The 16,142-nt window shown below is 40.1% G+C and overlaps 2 non-coding genes across 2 annotated transcripts; one reads left to right on the top strand and one right to left on the bottom strand.

The window, feature by feature from the left end:
• Nucleotides 1–5,746: 5,746 nt before the first annotated feature.
• Nucleotides 5,747–5,828, bottom strand: trnal-uag (transfer RNA leucine (anticodon UAG)). The gene has a single exon. It is a non-coding gene; the product is annotated as a tRNA-Leu (tRNA).
• A 942-nt stretch (nucleotides 5,829–6,770) lies between these two features.
• On the top strand, nucleotides 6,771–6,842 carry trnaa-cgc (transfer RNA alanine (anticodon CGC)). The gene has a single exon. It is a non-coding gene; the product is annotated as a tRNA-Ala (tRNA).
• The last annotated feature ends 9,300 nt before the right edge of the window (nucleotides 6,843–16,142 follow it).

The raw sequence follows: 16,142 nt of genomic DNA, 5'->3' as shown, positions 1-16,142 counted from the left end.
CCTTTAAATCACTCATAGTAGATAACACCTTATGCCACCCTGAGGAAGATTAGATTTGACCATGTTAGATTTTCAGTAGGATTTGTAATGAACTTGGGGTTTTGAAATGTTACCCGAGTTTCCAAGTCAAAATTCCAAAATGGAAGTGTGTTCCAGTTTGAATTTACAGGTCTGAACATCTTAAATCTTAACACTGAGAACAACTGGAGCAACTCCATATCGAAAAAAACTGGAAAAAAAATGTAAGAATTGACCAGTGTCTTTGTAGTAAATCTTTATATAAGGTTCATATGTGTCATGTGTGGTTTACTCCTGAAAGTGTTTCCCCTTTTGCATTTTTCTCATACAACTATATTATGAAAAACTAGTAAAGATAAAGTGAACATTTTGCATGACATTTACAGGTAATGTGCATGATAAACTACATTTTCTTTGTATGTTCCATGTAATGTTTGGATTCTTTAACTATATGTTGCAGAAAAAACAATGAGAGTGTGAAGGGGGATTTGAACCCAGATCCACCATGTGGATCCAGTGACTTTCACATAGTGATACTGAGGACAAGTACAAGTACCTTGGTATTTGGAACTGATATGACGTCTTGTCAGTTGAGGCGTTTGAAAAAAACAGAAGTGTACAGCTGCTTTTTGGAATATTACAAGTCAATATAACCTTTGTAATAATTAGGATTTTGCAGAGTAAAAATATTTTTACAGCCTGATGTTTGTTCACTGTGAGATCAGTGGAAGATGTTTTTTAAGGTTGTAATGCAAGATTTACATTACTGTGTTTATACCCATGATAACACACACACACACAAACACACACGCACACAATAACACACACACACACAATAACACACACACACAGACACACACACACACACAGCAATCAAGTTTAAGGAAACAATCATCATTTCACTTGTTTTTCTATGAAATAAATGACATTTGTCCAACACTTGTGAGGACATTGTGTGTGGGATTAGTGTCATATTCAGCTCTTGCAGGTTACAAAGTTTTATATGTTTCAAGCTGCACATATTTACCAAAGATCTTGTAACAGTTTTCACTGTCTTATATAAATCTTTTAGGATTCATATGAAACATGTTAAAATGGTGTATGATTTGTCTGTCCCTATGTCCTCTGGGTGACTCTTTTAACTGACTTGTTTTTTTGTTTTTTTAAGCAGCCAGGTTTATTTTGATGCACGGAACATTTTCAAACTGAAAATGATCACTGGTTTAGTTTAAGTTACATATATAATAAGAAGAACATGAGTTTAAAGTCCTTTCAGCTCTTTCCAGCGTCACCGCTCTGTTTTATTTCTGTACATTTAATAAATCCCTTCATGCATTGGTCAGAATTACGTTGTGACATTGTTTTGCGTGACGCCTGAATCTGCTGCTTTTAATCAAAATGAACATTACCGTTAGAATTAGCTCGCTCCGTAGCATCTCAGAGTCTTACGATTTTGACTTCACAATGGATTAGAGCTTCTTCAGATTAGCGCTGACACAGGCTTTTGAAATCTGGGAGTTTTGACGCAGAAGTGGTCAAGTTTAGACATTTTGAAAAGTTAGTTATGAAAAGGATTAAAACTGAGATGTAAAAATGTAGCTTAAGTATAGGAACATAAAAAGATTCAGCGGCTCCATATTAATCCTTATGACAAGCAGTGATTAAAAGTAAAAGAAGTAAGGAGCAGCTCTTGCTTTTTATATGAAAAGAAATGAATCTGCTGCTTCAGTGTAACTTGAGTTAAGACTTGTATGTTTTTATAAAAGTTCATGTCATATTAAAGGTGCACTGTGTAACATTTCTGGTAAGCAGTAAACTAAATAAATGCAAGATAATTGTTCCAGATTGCTTGTAGAGGTCTGCGCGGGACAGAATTTTCAGTCCCGCTCCCGCCCGCTCCTTTAAAGAATTGTAATTTTCAGTCCCGTTCTGCCCACATCTGTGATATTTTGTCCTGCTCCCGGCCGCAAGTCCCACAGGACGAGAACCTTTGCTTTTTTAAGTTCTATCAAACACAGAGAAGCGAAAGGAATTAGTCCTGTTTTAGTCCTGGTGTAGTCCTGGTTTTGTCCTGTTTTAGTCCTGGGGTTTAGTCCTGGTTTTAGTCCTGGTTTAGACTTGGTTTAGTTCTGGATTGGTTTAGTCATGGTTTTAGTCATCTTTAGTCCTGTTTTAGTCGTGGTTTTAGACCTGGTTTAGTCCTGGTTTTAGTCCTGTTTTTCTTCTGTTTTAGTCCTGGTTTTAGTCCTGGTTTTAGACCTGGTTTAGTCCTGGTTTTAGACCTGGTTTAGTCCTGTTTTAGTCCTAGTATAGTCCTAGTTTAGTCGTGGTTTAGTCCTGTTTTAGTCCTGTTTTAGTCCTGTTTTAGTCCTGTTTTAGTCCTGGTTTTAGTCCTGTTTTAGTCCTGTTTTTAGTCCTGTTTTTAGTTTTAGTCCTGTTTTAGTCCTGGTTTTAGTCCTGGTTTTAGTCCTGTTTTAGTCCTGGTTTAGTCCTGTTTTAGTCCTGTTTTAGTCCTAGTTTAGTCCTGGTTTAGTCCTGTTTTAGTCCTGGTTTTAGTCCTGTTTTAGTCCTGTTTTAGTCCTAGTTTAGTCCTGGTTTAGTCCTGTTTTAGTCCTGTTTTAGTCCTGTTTTAGTCCTGGTTTAAGTCCTGTTTTAGTCCTGTTTTAGTCCTGGTTTTAGTCCTGTTTTAGTCCTGGTTTGACTCTGGTTTCTTGCTGCTTTAACTTATCTTCCTGTATTGCTTCATGACATCACAAGGTGGAACAATGTGTTTTTTTTTTCTTTAATGCTGTATTTTTACATAAATGCACAGTGTACAAGTACTTTTATGTATTTGCAGATAAACCTGCAGCCTCCCAAACACTCAGGACCTATTTCCTTCGACCATTTTCACCAAATCCTTTATTTGAACACCGTAATTTGAATTTCCGTATTCCTCGTAACTTTCATCGAAAGAAATCCCTCTGAAGGTGAGTGTGACACTGGACTCAATTATGGGTGGATTAGAGCGGTCCAGAGTGGAGCGAGCGGCGCCGCGAGGACCGGGCCCCCTGAGCGAGCTGCGTGCTGGGGCCCACCTCCCCACCTACGACTCTGGATAATTAAAGAAGGGAAAGAGGAAGACGAGCGAGCGCAAGATGAATTTATGTGAGGACACAGGCGCAAAGATGGAGTCCACTGTCTGGAATCAAAATGAAAACTGTTGTCACAAATGTGAGAAAATTGTACGATTATCCACAATGATCAGCAGAACATTTGATAAAGTTAAGGTCAAAGGCTTTGTGCTGATTTTTATTTATTTTTATTTTTTTTAAGCATCTCTTACTGTAAATTTCTCAGATCTGGCCAAGATTTTAAAACTTATATCACGTTATTCATCGTGTTTTCAGATTTATGATCTATTTACTAGTTTTGAGACTGATTCATTCTAGTCTAGAGGTCGTTTATTTGAAGAGAACTTAAGATAACAAGTCAAATGATCTGCTGCATAGAAAGATATTTTGAATGAATGAATGAATGTTTATTCAGACAGTAATACATAGAACATCCATCCATCCATTTTCTTCCTCTTATCCGGGGTCGGGTCGCGGGGGCAGCAGCCTAAGCAGAGACTCCCAAACTTCCTTCACCCCAGACACTTCCTCCAGCTCTTCCAGTGGGACCCCGAGGTGTTCCCAGGCCAGCCCAGGAGACATAGTCCCTCCAGCATGTCCTGGGTCTTCCCCGGGGCCTCCTCCCGGTGGAACATGCCCAGAACACCTCCCGAGGGAGGCGCCCAGGAGGCATCCGGAACAGATGCCCGAGCCACCTCAACTGGCTCCTCTCAACGTGGAGGAGCAGCAGCTCTACTCCGAGCTCCTCCAGTGTGACTGAGCTCCTCACCCTATCTCTAAGGGAGCGCCCAGCCACCCTGCGGAGGAAACTCATTTCGAGAGCTTGTATCCACGACCTTGTCCTTTCGGTCATTACCCAGAGCTCATAACCGTAGGTGAGAGTAGGAACGAAGACTGACCGGTAAATCGAGAGCTTCGCCTTTCGACTCAGCTCCTCTTCACCACAACGGTCCGATACAGCGACCACATCACTGCAGACGCTGCACCGATCCACCTGTCAATCTCATGCTCCATCCTCCCCTCACTCGTGAACAAGACCCCGAGATACTTGAACTCCTCCACTTGAGGCAGGGACTCTCCACCCACCCGGAGAGGGCAAGACACTTTTTTCCGCTCGAGAACCACGGCCTCGGACTTAGAAGAGCTGATCTTCATCCCAGCCGCTTCACACTCGGCTGCAAACCGCCCCAGTGCACATTTGATGAAGCCAACAGGACAACATCGTCTGCAAACAGCAGGGATGAAATCCTGTGGTCCCCAAATCGGACCCCCTCCGGCCCCTGGCTGCGCCTAGAAATTCTGTCCATAAATACAATGAACAGAACCGGTGACAAAGTGCAGCTCTGGCGGAGTCCAACTTGCACCGAGAACAGGTCTGACTTACTGGCGGCAATGAGAACACAGCTCCTGCTCCGGTCATACATAGAACATAAATTAAAAAAACATAAATACATAGATATAACACAAAAAGTAACTTTTTCTATTCTATAATAACAGGCAAAATAAATGTTACGCAGAATTGTCCTTATGTCTGAAAAAGGAGTGGGAGGAAGTAAATACTTATTTAACCCCATGCCTTTTTTCTACCGTCCCAAATTGAACAAAGAACACATATAGACTTCTCATTTCCTGTACAATTTAAGCAATAATTGCACAGTACCCGCATTGCATTACACATCTAACAACAACAAATATATGTATATTATGTACACAGATATAGTACACATCATAGTACACAGCTCCTCTGCCCAGATTCATCTAAATGAGTGAATAATGTTGATAGTAGATAGTAGATCCTTTAGTCAGAGTTTATTTAAACAGAATACAATTGTCCAAATGAACTAGGCAGGTTCATCTAAATGAGTTTAGATTTGACATAACTAAAGTGTAAATTGTGATCAGTGTGTGCAGACAGCGTCAAACCTGCGTCTCAAATCCAAACAAACATGTTGTCAGACTGTGGAGGTCAGGGTCAGGGTTTGGTTTTACTGGATCTGTACAACTGTAAACAGAAAAACATAAAATCACTTATTTCGATGGGGCAGGGTGAATCGATAGACTTTACTGTCGATTTAGGCTGCTGGGAGCTCATTTCGATGGGACAGCCCATTTCCACAGAACACCGGGTTCGATCCCTGGGTCACTCGAGCCTTTCTGTGTGGAGTGTGCATGTTCTGCCTGTGTCTGGGTGGTTTCCGACTTCCCCATTCAACTCAAAAAAAAAAGATCTGTCTGTGCAGCAAGATCACTTTACTTGACAGGGTTCAATTCCCAGCATCACCAGTTTGTCTTTAGAGAACCAGACATATTGTAGTGCTGTGTTTAAACAACATTTGACATAAACTGTTCTTCGTTACCTGCCATTGCCAGTCTCACATTTTCACTGCATTTGTCCAAAGATGTCTTCTTGTAGTGGGCATGTGGTTGAGGAAACAGACTAGAAGTCCATAGAGGGATGTTGGCTTTCTAACAATCAACCACAGTCAGACATGTGGACTCAATTTGTCACTGGGTTAAGTTCAACTTTTTACATGTTGTCTTTGCTGTGATTTTACTAGTCTCCACTTCTGTGGAAAGGAATAGTTCCAATGAGATTTGCAACTAAAGATGAGTCATGGCAGTGGTGGGATTTGAACCCACGCCTCCAGAGAGACTGGAGCCTAAATCCAGCGCCTTAGACCACTCGGCCACACTACCTCATGGCTGATGATTTAAAATCAGTCTGTGCAGACAGAGACTCTTCCACGGAAATGTCATGATGTCAGTCAAATGTTTTGTTTTAAAGCAACTAAAATCATGCAACAGCTTTTATATAATCATATTGATTTTATTCTTAAAGAAGTCGTCCCAATTGACTGAGACACCAGGAAAATGAAGTCACCATCTTTATTCTACTAAGAATGGGCCTCTACATATGTGGTTTTAGACCTGGTTTTAGACCTGGTTTAGACCTAGTTTAGACCTGGTTTTAGACCTGGTTTTGAGGAGGTAACAGCATTATACCCTTCCTTAAAGCTCACAAGAGTCCATGTGCTGTGTGGCAATGCCTATATAGTATTCTACTACGAGCTGAAAACTTTTGGATTTGAAAGTGATCGTTAGTAAGCCGGTGCCCCAACTGTGCACTGTTGAAACTGTTCTTTAACCTCTGAAAATGAAATGGGGCTTAGCTTGCCGCGGATACCATCATTCCTTCCGAGATGTGGTTCCTATATGGTCGAGAATTTAGGATTCCTGGTTCTCACCCATGTGGCCTGGATCCATCTCCCAGTATAGGAATTTCTGGCCAAAGCTGTCAGGAGAAAGAATTGCTTTAAAGACATTTCCCTTCTGTGGCTACATGAAGAAGAAATTACATTTCCTCTACCAGCAAATAGTGACTTGTCATTTGTCTTATTTCAAACATAATCATATACAAATCGATCAATATTAATGTAACAGCTTGTGTGTTGTTGCTGTGGCAGTGAGGTTAACGTGATGGACTTGAAATCCATGTGACCATGTGTGATTGTGATGATTCTATGCAGGTTTGAATCCTGCCAGTAACGTCTATTTGAGTGACGCAAGGATTTGTAGATTACAGCTTTCCAATCGGTTAAGCAGAAAAGTATCTGTTGTAAGTAACAGCTGTACATTATAGGGGATGTAGCTCAGTGGTAGAGCGCATGCTTCGCATGTATGAGGTCCTGGGTTCAATCCCCAGCATCTCCAGTGCACAGAGCTTTTACGACACACTTTGGTAAGTGGAGGTTTAGGGCGTGAAGGTCAGTGCTAGAGTGTATTCTGAGCAGGTATGAAGTTCAGTGTTCTATCTCCATGTTAGATTTTATAAATGGCAGCCTTTGTGTAGTGGTCTCAGTTTGTAAAAGTTACATTGCTTGGACTTAGTTTGCTCGTGTGGAAAGGAAGGGGATGTAGCTCAGTGTAGGATGCATAGCATGTATGAGGTTCAATTCCCAGCATCACCAGTTTGTCTTTAGAAAATCAGACAAACTTATCTTAAAATAAATGACATCTAGAATTAAGCATCTCAGAAGTACTAAGTAGATAATAAATTTGAAAATGAGATGAAGAACCTGATATAAGTTTTAAAATCTTGGGGAGATCAGAGAAATTTGCAGTGATGGGTCAAATGCAGATAATAAAGACCAAAGAACAAAAACATACAGCCCTAAAACATGTGTACAGAATGTGTCAAGCTACAAACTAATGGAGAGAGTAATTATCAATGTCTTCTACAGTAATATTCTGCTTTTCACTGCTCCATTTCCCCATGAAACAGGAAACCCCAGAGGGCCCGTGCCGGCGTGTGTGAAACGAGTGCAGTTCTCTCTGTTTATAATTGTGTCAACTGGAAAGACAATTGTTTTGTTTTGTACGGTTTTGTTTTTTCATTTTGAGTTTTCTTCGTACCTCACAGACATTAGCTTGTCATTTGCATTTTGTATACGGAGCGTGACTGCATCTGTGTCTGGTTTAATGTGGTTATAGATATTGATGTAAACGTGTGAATGAGACGCACAGAGGCTGAGAAGAGTTCAGTGTCAATACAAAATACAAGAAACAGGAAATGTGTTTTTATGGCTCAAAAAACATAAATCTTTACTGTGAACCGGGTCTGTCACCACTGATCATGTAATAATGGTCAATATTTTTAAGACTATTAAGACTGTATTTTTAAGACTATAAGTCGCTCTGGAGTATAAGACACACCTGATTGAAAGAGCTGTGAAGCCATGACAGTATGTAGCCCAGGCAACATAAGATGATTAAGTGTATTTTTCTTTATTCATAAAGTGTACTGTGGTCGCTCTTTTTCTGTTATTGTTTACGTGATCAGCTGACGTGCGCCTGCCTAATAGTATACAGCAGGAGTGTCAAACTCATTTTGGTCCAAGAGTCGTATCCAACCTACTTTGATCCTAAAGGGGCCGAATCAGAAAACTCATGTTATATAAACCCCAAAAATAACAATAAGTTCAAATATTTGTGCAGAGAAACACAAATCTATTACAGAAATCTTGTTTTAATTGATCAACTCTTTCTTTTACAAAATATTATAATATTATGAACAACCTGAAACTTGAGAAAAGATGCAGTTTCAACACAATGTTTTAACATTAACTTGTATGCAAATAGGAATAAGTCAATTTTTCTTGGAAAATCCTGCAATCGGCGTCCACTTTCTCATTTTTGACATTTTGCACGGGCAACAGTCAAAACGATCGTCCTTTAAGAGCGTTTGGAAAGAGACAAGTCTTCATTTGTGCTGCTCTGGTGGGAGGGGCCACGTACAGAGACACTTGAGATGCTGCTACACTAAACACCGCAGAAAATTAACAAGATTTTAATAGAAAATATAATTAAAATATTTTAGTAGAAAATCAGCTGAGGGCCATATTAAAGGTCTTGGAGGGCCGCATCTGGCCCCCGGGCCGTATGTTTGACACTTGTGGTACACAGGGACACACGTGTGAGCGCACACGCCGCCCCAACTCACCACTGTGCCGCTGGAGCTTGTTCGGGACCTAAAGGACGCAACAGGGATTATTAACTGAACTGAACCATATTGGACCATGTAAACGGTGCTGAGGATCAGATCGACAGGACCCAGCTCCACCCGGTGAGATCATCCATGTACTTTACCTTTGAGCGTTGATCGAGGGGGGCGCCGCCGCTGTGGCCCTTTGGATATACATTTTGTTTGAAGATCGTTAGTTTGGAATTTATAAGACTGTCTTAAAGGGGTCTCGGATGAAAGACTGATTGATTGTCCTCCCACATGCCCCAAACTATAAAGGGGGTGCGCTGATTGAACTTTGTATTTGACAGTGTGGATATGAGTCATTTCAAATTGAAACAGCCTTTCCTTTGCCTTTGTTTTATTTTATTTATTACAAGCAGACCATTATAGGGCAATAGTTTTAAGAAATAATCATTTACCCAGATCATTTTTGGATTGGTAATCTCCTGTGCTCAGTGTGGGTGTTACAAGTAAACAAAACATCAAGATGGATGTAGACGAAGCCAGGCATTCTGTGTTGGTAACAATTCCCGAGATCGAGGATTTAAAAGTAGAACAAAGAGAATGTTTGGTGAATTTTATCAAGAGGAAAGATGTTTTTGCCCTTCTTCCTACGGGATTTGGGAAAATCTTAATATACCAGTTAGCCTCATTAGCAGTACACTACATACATCAGGAGCAAAGAGCAGCTGTTGGTTAAATTGAAAAAAGTACCTGCCACCGTTGAGCGAATGAATCCTAATGCTGAGAGGTCAGATGGTTTCCACGAAGATTACAGATTACAAACCCCAAAATGTAGTTTGTAATGTAATCCATTAAATTACTGAAGGTGAGTAATGTAATCTGAATACTTTGGATTACTTAATTTGCTGTAGAGAAGCAAAGACTAGGGCATCGTAACATAAGTTTTGTCCTGGTTTAGACCTGGTTTAGACCTGGTTTTAGACCTGGTTTTAGACCTGGTTTAGACCTAGTTTAGACCTGGTTTAGACCTGGTTTTAGACCAGGTTTTAGACCTGGTTTAGACCTAGTTTAGACCTGGTTTAGACCTGGTTTAGACCTAGTTTAGACCTGGCTTTGAGGAGGTAACAGCATTATACCCTTCCTTAAAGCTCACAAGAGTCCATTTGATTTGATACAGAACATTAACAGATTTATGTGAGACAACAACAAAAAGGAGAAATTAATGAGCGAACTAGCTGAAGATTTTGTAATTTTTTGGTATTATATCAAAAAAACATCCTCAAATTGCCCTGAATTTGTAAATTTTTGTGTCATTTTACAGCTGCAGTTGACAAATATCTTCTGGTCTTTGTGTTTTTTTTTCTTATATATATTATTTGTCCACATCTCTGTTACACTGTTGTGGATATAAAGCTCCATATTATGTGAAGACAACAGGACGGTCGTATACAACCATCTGTCAAAGGTACAGACCCCAAACACTGAGGTCTAATTGGATCAACAATGGACAATGCAGCTCTGCGTACAGGTGGACAACGCAGCTAACAAGAACAGGTTTGCTGACAGAGCGCCGTAAAGACTTTAATTGGTCGAGTCCTTTGTAAACATGCCATGGTGTAATATATTGTTACCAGGAAGCTATTTGTCCTGGAAATGGGTTGCTATGGCAGCTTAAAGCCTCTGTACCTGATTTTTAAGACGTTAAAAATGTGAAAAACAGAGCTAGACTTAGACAAACTTTAATGATCCACAAGGGAAATGACTTGGACAAAGGAGCTCACACATCACAATATAATATAATAACAAAAGCGTAATAATACATTCTAAAGAAGTAGGAAAACATAACAATACCAATCAAATAAGGCATTATATTATTATTATTTATTATTATATAAATGTAGACAGTGTTGGGGAGTAACAGATTACATGTACCGGAGTTATGTAATCAGAGTACAAATTATAAGTAACTGTATTCAGTTACAGTTACTGTTTCAATGAGTGGTAATTGGATTACAGTTACTTTGTTGAAATAAATGGATTACACAGAGATATTTTCCTGTTTTCACATTTTGGGCTATTCCTTTTTTTTTTTTTTTTTTTCCTTCAGTAATTCCACTCATTGTCGGACACTAAACCGGGTCTAAACCCAGGTCCAAACCAGGTCTAAAACCAGGTCTAAAACAGGACTAAACCAGGTCTAAACCAGGATTAAACCAGGTCTAAAACAGGACTAAAACCAGTTCTAAACCAGGTCTAAACCAGGACTAAAGCAGGACTAAAACCAGGACTAAACCAGGTCTAAACCAGGTCTAAAACCAGGTCTAAACTAGGTCTAAACCAAGATTAAACCAGCACTAAAGCAGGACTTAAGCAGGTCTAAAACAGGATTTAATAGGACTAAACAATGCTGCATGGACCGTGTCTCCTCGTCTTCTATCAATAATATTTTTCATATGTTTAAGTAAAGTCTGGACTTTTCATTTTCTTTTATCCTCGTCTTTGTTTCTCTACAGCAAATCAAGTAATCCAAAGTATTCAGATTACGTTACTCACATTAAGTAATTCAATGGATTCCGTTACAAACTACATTTTGGGGTATGTAATCTGTAATCTGTAGGGGAATACATTTGAAAAGTCACCTTCCCAACACTGAATGTATATGTACAAATAAAACACTGTCGTGCATCAGGAGGAACCCAGGACCTACTGCACCAGCGAAGGGTCTGACAATAGATTCAAGGATTTCACCCTGATACACAATGACAGTCACACTGCTGTTTTTTTCCCCGTAGGTCTTTGTGTCCCTCCTTGGATGTGCCTCCCAGACCATGACTGACCCACCACCAAACTTCATGTGAACCATGTTACAGGCAGCAGAGCGTTCCCTTTGTTTTCTCCAGACTCTTTCACGTCTATCAGTGGTGTTCAGGGTGAACCTGCACAGAGCACCAGCGGTGGCACTTGCCAGTTCTGTGTAGTCTATCAAATGCCAATTGAGCTCCACGGTGCTGGACATTGAGCACAGCGCCCACTACAGGATGTGATGCCCTCAAGCCGCCCTCATGAAGTGTGTTTGTGACTGTTTGTGCAGAGACACAAACACCAGTGGTCTGCTGGAGGTCATTCTGTAGAGCACAGGCAGAGTTAAGCCTGTTCCTGCAGCACAAAGAAGCAGATATGGTCCTGCTGATGGGTTGAGGACCGTCTATGGCCCTGTCCAGCTCACCTAGAGTAACTGCCTGTCTCCTGAAATCTCCCCCGTGTTCTGGAGATTGTGCTGGAGACACATTAAATCTCCTTGTGACGGCACGTCCAGATGTACCATCCTGGAGAAGTTGGACAAACTGTGTTGCTTCTATAGAGTTAAGGAACAGCTTCATAATCCCAGTAGTGACGATCACTGTAGCCAAAGCAGCACTAGTGGAAAACCAACCAAAGAAGACCAAGAGGGAGGAACTCGAAATGACCTCCACATACAAAACCAGTCCTGTTTCAGGGCTTGTCTCATTGTTGCTGCTCTAGTGCACCTGGTGTTCATTTCCATGAAAAAAGGAGCATAATTTTGTTCCTAAAACATTGTCCTGTCCAGATTTGTATAGATCCAACATTTCTTTCACACTGAGATCTGATGTGTTTTCAAAGTGTTCCTTTATTATTTTTGAGCAGTATATATAAAATCATATATGTGACTTTGTCTTTTACTTTATATTCTTTCATTCTTTACATAATTGCATTTGGTAAATCCTGGTGTTTTCTGGGAGACAATTGTCAAAACACTAGATTCTCTCAGCATTTCAAGACACACTTGACTCATAAATGAGGCTCTGGCTCCATCTGCTGGTCACACAGAGAACAGCACTGTTTACAAAAGTTTAGTTAAAGCCATTTTACTGTTGGTATTTCTATTTGTAATTCTATCATTAGCCCACTGCACTGATCAGTTTAACCAGAGGCATTCATTATATTATAATAGTGACCAAAAGTGAACCCAAATCACACTTAAAGGGGGGTATTATGCACATATTTATTTATTTATTTATTTGCATTTTACCATGTGTTAATGTTGTTCCCTCATGAAAAACATGCCTGAAGAAGTTCTAGATTTCATCCATGCATGTCTGAGTAATATGGTGATCTCTCCTGGACCATATTCAAAGCCTCCTCCTACCTTTCCTTTAGCTGACATATTCTGTCCAAGGCTCAGTCCACAAGCCTACATCCCCCAGGCTCCCACACCACAATTCTCCATAAATACACAACAACATGATACAAAACTGTACACAACAACTGGACAAACCTAATGTGATGTGCAGGAGTTTCATTAGGGGGATTCTTCAGAAAGAACGAGGAGAATCTTAGAAGGTTTTAAATCTCTGATCACAAAGATCACAGCAGGATATGTCTGTGTAAAACAGTCTCAAATTGCAAGTGCATCTCGTATCAGCTGTTTCCTGTCTAGAGTAAAACAACTCACTTTGAGACTCTTAAGTGTTCAAAGATCAGACTCTGCACTTCTAGTTTAGATACAAGTCAAAACTGTGTTATCCTTATTTGTGACATGTGGTGCAAAACTTCAGATACAGGATTTTAATGCACAGACAGTTGGTTATAAAGTACACACAAAGTCACTGGCTGTGTTTAAACAGCAGCCTGAGGTGACCCAAATCTGACTTTTTCACTCTTATGTTCCTGTATCTGATCTTTTAATGACTGTTTTTTTCAAATGTGACCCAGGACACTTGGATATGTGCTCCTAAAACTGATACATATCTGATCTTTTGACATGTGACTTTAGTCTGAACGGCCTGGTCACCTTCATCCACCTACACGTCATGATAACACAGTAACAAGCACCTATTGCGAGTCAAATCAGTCTAAAGCCAACGCATTTGGTCACTGAAATAGGCTGCCGTGTTTCCTCCTGCGAGAGTGGTACAAGTTGGCACTCACAAAACACCACGGCCAAAAACCTCGTCCTTCTCCTTCTTAATCTCCTCCTTAAAACAAATAAACAGCAACAGCAACTCCAATCCAATCCAGTCCTCCAGTGCGCATACGGGACACTTTAGGTGCTTTCAGAGTTCACACTGGAGATCACATACAAGTTGCATTTATCTGAAATGTGAACGGCCTCGCAAAAACATTGGATTTGTAAAAAAAAAAAAAAAAAAACAATTGAGCATCAAGGCCTGCAGTCTGAACATAGCCACTATCACTAATCTGCAGCTTCAGCTCGATCCGTGCGCTGTGTGGATGTAAACAGACACACGTGAGGAACTACTCCCACCTTTTTACTTTTAAAGAACACTTCAAACTGGATTCACAGTGCTGTTTTGTGGACTGGAGTCATTATTTGCAGAGGACAAATGCTATAAATAATGTGGATGAGATGCTGCAGTTTATATTTACAACTTTACAAGAGGTGAGGAATAATTATGTTCACTATATACTGAGTTTGTGCCTTTGTGCTTGTTGCTCCGTCTGCCCCTAACGCTGCATTTTATTGGCTGATGTTTGGTGGTTCCCATACCAGACACTACATACATGAGCAATGTTGGGGAGTAACAGATTACATGTACCAGAGTTACATAATCAGAGTACAAATTATGAGTAACTGTATTCAGTTACAGTTACTGTTTCAGTGAGTGGTAATTGGATTACAGTTACTTTGTTGAAATAAATGGATTACACGGTGGTATTTTCCTGTTTTCACATTTTGGGCTAAATCCCCCATTTTTTTTCTTTCTTTTTTTTTTTTTTTTCTCAGTAATTCCACTCATTGCTGGAAACTAAACTAGATCTAAACTAGATCTAAACCAGGACTAAACCGGGACTAAGACCAGGTCTAAACTAGTTCTAAACCAGATCTAAACCAGGTCTAAAACCAGGACTAAAACCATGTCTAAACCAGATCTAAACCAGGTCTAAAACAGGTCTAAACCAGGTCTAAACCAGGTCTAAACCAGGTCTAAAACAGGTCTAAACCAGGACTAAACCAGGACTAAACCAGGACTAAACCAGGTCTAAAACAGGTCTAAAACTATCCTAATCTTTGTTTCTCTACAGCAAATCAAGTAATCCAAAGTATTCAGATTACATTACTCACCTTAAATAACTTCATGGATTCTGGTACAAACTACATTTTGGGGTATGTAATCTGTAATCTGTAGGGGAATACATTTGAAAAGTCACCTTCCCAACACGGCTTCAAAATCACTCACAAAGACACAAAGTCGGGTCGCGCCTCCCTGAACTCTGGGAGCTGCAAAATCTCAGCAGCTAATTCTCCTGTAGTGTGAGGCGGCCTGTACCTGGAACCAAAACAGGTGAGCTGATTTTTTTGAGCTGTTACCGTCACAGGCTCAGTTATTCCCTCACATCTTTTTTGTTGAAAATGACCTAAACATGAACCTTCATATTTATTGCGTTTATTTGGGTTTTCAGACAATCTTAAAAAAAAAAAATTCACAAAGTTTGCTCATATGTGCATTGCGTCTCCATGGTAACAGCTAGGGACGGGATGAGACACGGTTTCCACAAGACATGATACGAGATTGGGTCCACGAGAAGGAGAAGATGAGATTTAAAGATCATTCCTCATACATACATTTCTCCATTCAGTTTCCAACTTTGGCCTCACAATTTTGTTATTTATTTGACTTAAAGGGATAGTTTGGGTTTTTTGACATAAATCTGTATGGTCAGTGTTGGGGAGTAACAGATTACATGTACTGGAGTTATGTAATCAGAGTACAAATGATGAGTAACTGTATTCAGTTACAGTTACTGTTTCAGTGAGTGGTAATTGGATTACAGTTACTTTGTTGAAATAAATGGATTACACGGCGGGATTTTCCTGTTTTCACATTTTGGGCTTCGGTAATTCCACTCATTGCCAGACACTAAATCAGGTCTAAAACCAGGTCTAAACTAGGACTAAATCAGGTCTAAAACCAGGTCTAAACTAGGACTAAACCAGGTCTAAACCAGGAAAGACTGGGCTTTTTATTATTTTTATTTATTGTAGCAGATAAAACATCTTATGTGAAGATTTCCTCGTCTTTGTTTCTCTACAGCAAAGCTAGCAGAGCTAACGAGAGAGCTAGAGCCAGAAGTATATGAGCTTGTATAAGATACATAAGAATATATCTAAAAAATGGTGCGAACTCTTGATTCTCCAGGCTGTAACAACAAAAATCTGGCTGAATCTCCACACACATTTTGTTGTGGCTGAGCAGTGGAGGGACCCAAAAATGGACAGCAGACCAGGTAAAAATAAAAAAATTAATTTATTTTACAAAATGGAGGGCAGGGCTGGGGCAGGGCTGGGTTTCAGGCAGGAGATGGCAAGGAACACTGGAGAACAAGAGCGCAGGTAAGTCAAAAATGTCAAAAAAGGTAAGTAGAAAAACATGGAAACAAGGAGCCAAGAGGTTCACCGTGTGTAGGATGAAAACAATCTGGTAGAGTCACACACACACACACACACACACACACACACACACACACACACACACACACAC

Source organism: Boleophthalmus pectinirostris, unplaced genomic scaffold (genome assembly GCF_026225935.1).
Source record: "Boleophthalmus pectinirostris isolate CB_2022bp ecotype Guang Dong unplaced genomic scaffold, ASM2622593v1 HiC_scaffold_23, whole genome shotgun sequence".
Classification (NCBI taxonomy): Eukaryota; Metazoa; Chordata; class Actinopteri; order Gobiiformes; family Gobiidae; genus Boleophthalmus; species Boleophthalmus pectinirostris.
The sequence above is the reverse complement of the archived record's forward strand: the minus strand, read 5'-3'. Positions and strand labels throughout refer to the sequence as shown.